This window comes from Lupinus angustifolius, chromosome LG03, assembly GCF_001865875.1.
Source record: "Lupinus angustifolius cultivar Tanjil chromosome LG03, LupAngTanjil_v1.0, whole genome shotgun sequence".
NCBI classification, from domain to species: Eukaryota; Viridiplantae; Streptophyta; class Magnoliopsida; order Fabales; family Fabaceae; genus Lupinus; species Lupinus angustifolius.
In genome coordinates, this window is record NC_032011.1 from 6,619,332 (window position 1) to 6,623,073 (window position 3,742).

The 3,742-nt window shown below is 35.2% G+C and overlaps 1 long non-coding RNA gene across 2 annotated transcripts; it reads right to left on the minus strand.

Moving 5' to 3' along the window:
* LOC109342556 lies at positions 902-3,541 on the minus strand. Of its 2 annotated transcripts, none has more exons than XR_002107077.1 (4): positions 3,299-3,541; positions 2,974-3,200; positions 2,711-2,878; positions 902-1,351 (listed from the first exon to the last, which is right to left on the minus strand). It is a non-coding gene; the product is annotated as an uncharacterized LOC109342556 (long non-coding RNA). The 2 variants fall into 2 exon arrangements; XR_002107078.1 differs by having other exon boundaries at positions 2,974-3,220.

The following is a 3,742-nucleotide window of genomic DNA, read 5'->3' on the forward strand; positions in this document are numbered from 1 at the left end:
GTTTACACAATTAACCATTCAAAAGACATCAAAAAAGAAATTAACAACAATTGTTCATTCTTTAAAGTGCCCCTCAGTCGAAGAAATCATCTCTTGTGTGTCTAATAGAATTAAGAAATTTCAAAAAATTCAAGTCATTATCTCCTGTAGCCATTAAGAATTGCTGCAAAAACAAAAATATTAGACTTAGAGATTGAAGATATAAATTTTAAACATTCAAATCCACTAAGAAATTAAACAAAATTGACATACACATTCTTTGTAGGAATATCATTTTTCTATTTTTTTAACAAAACTTCCCTTTTCTTTTCTGTCTTGTATTGTTCTTTTTTCGGTTTCTTTGTACCTTTTTTCATCTTCTTCTCTTAGGATGTCATGACTAATTAAATGTTGCCATAATTAAGAATGAATCACAACACATAGATTCAAATGAAAAAAGAATGAATATTGTTATCATTGTCAGATGTGCAACCATTAATTTGCACAGAAACAAAGAGACACATACAATATTTCACTATTAATTTTTATAATATATAAATGTTATATCCTAGCAACAACGAACATACAGCATTGTCACTATGTCATCTTCAACAGTGTTCTGTTAATCATTGTGAATACTCAATTTTGTCCGACATCTTTACAATAATATAAAATGTTCAAGAAAAAAAAAAGAGAAGAAAAAAAGAAAAAAAAGTTCGCATTTTTATTGTCTCATAGCCAACTTTATCTTTGAATCATAATCAACTTGAATAAAAAAAAGGAATTACTAGTTGCATACACAAATAAACTTGGAAATCAAAGAGCCATTAACTTGGGGGCATAAAAATCTAGTCCACGCAAGCGAAGGAGCTTTTGATGGACACCCTCTTTCTTTTTAGCCACAGGCCAACTTCATTCCATAAACCAAACTAAAATCCTTAAAGCCAATGAAGTTGTTAACATTTCATTAGACAAACATATAATTACAATCACTAGGTATATAAATAGGGTATACATATAATTACAATCACTAGGCACTGTCCCTTAAGGTTCAAATACTTGATAAATAGGGTATACAAAGAAATTTTCATTTAAAACTGTACAAGGCATTTCATTTGGAATAGCCACGAAGATGGTTGAAAGAGATCTGACACCTAATGTCATCAGTTATAGTACGAATGTTGCAAAATTATGGGATGGATGAAGCCATGATGCTCCTAACAGAAAGGCAACATTAAAACTCAGATCTAGGCACCATAACTTATGATTATCTTCTTGATGGCCTGTCCAAATCAGGAAGAAGCGTGGATGAACGGGACGGAGTTGAGGCTATGCGTGCCAATTCCACCACCTGATTCCCTCACAGTTGAAACTGCAAAAAGAGATTACAATAATAGCATTTATATTAGAATTAAGAACACGTAGTGAAATTCCAATCATGACAAAAACTCAAAAAAAGAAAGAGAAAGAGAAGAAAAAGCAAACACTTCCGGTTGTTTGGAAAAGGTGGAACAAGTTGAGAAAATTAAGCATAAACAGGAAGGAGACAAGGACACACTGAAAATCCTTCTTGCGAGATCACTGAATAAACTCAGGAGCTTAGAAGAATTGAAAGGATGAGATCCTTTAGAACTACAAGTCCCAGTAGGAAACTCAACCCAATGAAACCACATGACATATTCCTTTTCAGTTACATATTCTAATGAGGATAAAGGAAGGTCAAGCATGAATCATCAAAATTCCAACTAAAATAGTACACCAAAAGATGCAAGACTGCATTGTTAGCATTTCAGTATAAAATTGCAAATAAATATGACTGCAGTTACACTTTTAAGGTAGGAATGGCCTACGCAATTACAGATTTCTAATGAAGCAATTAAGCAAACCAGCAAATAGCCAATTTCAGTTACGAACCAGCAAGGGACATCCGTGGGTTATCAATCAAATCGTAAACAAGCCATAAAGAACAAAGGCAATTCAGAAATCATAGGTCCTTCAGTTACAAATTCCTGTCAATAGTCAGGGGCAATTTTAAGGCCTCACTAAACCATGAAAATTTAAAAGAGGCAAATCTGAAAGCCTCACCATTTCAGTTACAAATCAGCCATAATTGGCAGCAATAATAGGCAGCATTGAAGTGGAATAATCAGAAAACAAAAGGGTTAGATTTCAATTGGCAACTCAAGAGGTTTCCATGAACCCTCAATCAGTATAAAAGGAACAGGCAGCAAGCAGAGAGCAACACCGAAAAAGAGAGAGTAACACCGGAAAAGGGAGAGAGATAAGTTTTATCAGAAAGAGAAATTATTATAATAGAAAACAAGGCATAAGCATACACATAGTTCTATCAGATTACACAAAAGCAAGAAGAAACACAAAAAGCAACGGCTAGAGGAAAGAGATTGGCAACTATTCGAGACAAGGACAGCGAGGTTACATACAGAGTTCGCATCAGGTAATAACTTGTTTGGCTTTATCCAGGTTACATATAGAGTTACTACTCCTAAGTTCTAAACCCATGTAGTTATTTTATATGAATCATGCTCACTTTGTTATACAGAAAGTACATATTCAGGTCTGAGTAATAATGAACACAAAAGTACATCGCGATAACTTGAAAATAATTTTAGAGTATGATTGAATATTCGCTGGATTGTTTTCTTTAACACCCTCACTACCAAACAACTTAGGCACTTAAAAGAGGTAAAAGAAGATAGTTACCATTCCTTACCGAATTTTCTTGCCCGCACGGATTCCGAACCACAACCACCTGAGATCCCTAATTTTATCTTCACTCGCCGTATTCATCCTTTTCCCACGCCTTAATAAGCTGCTGTAAAAATCCTAAAAAGCATATGCTCATATTCAGAATAGGAACAACAAACCCCTCATAGCAAATCTGAAAATATCCATCACCAAATAATCCCATCAACATAGCTATAGACGTAAAACGGTTAATCAAAGAATCAACATAGGAGGTGTAGAGTTCCTTACCGAGTTCCCTTATGCTCTATCGGCGTTGAGATGCAGCCCGAAACCACCTGGATGTGGTCGTGAACCATCCTCAAGCATAGCCTTCCCTCACCGAGGCTAACCATTGATGAAAAAGGGATAAATGAATCCCTACCTTACTTCAGTGACCACAGTGAGGATAGGAGTCCAAATCAGAACCACCGCGAACCACCTCACCATTTCGTCTTCACTTTCCTTCGATTCATTCACTGGAAAACCCCAAAACAACCTAAATATCACCATTACCAGAAACAATCAAACGAGTAAGAAAACAAAAATGAAGAAGAGAAAAATGAGATGGCCATACCGTCATCACCTCCTATCGGCAAGAACCCACTCCACCATAAACCACCGTCGCATTTCCTTCCTCCACCATGCAGACCTATACGTCCCGATGCTCTCAGCCTTCGGTGTTCGTCGCCAGACCTCCCCACTAGCCCCATGGATGTCGATCAAGGAAGAAAGGAGAATTAGGGATTTGAAATCCCATTTGAGTTTCATGGTTCTAAAAGAACCCGCACACCCATTTCAATTTATCCCCCCACTTAACTTTCTTTACTTTCTTCTTTTTTATTCACGTAATTCTTTTAGGCTTTAGTATTTATTTAAAATAAAATTCTTTTCTGTTTTAATATCATTTGTTTAGGCAATTCCAATAAAACAAATGTTAATTAGTAAGCCTATCTCATAACTTTTGGATAATTATATATTTCAATCTAAATTGTATTAACATTTGTTTTAATGAAAAAAT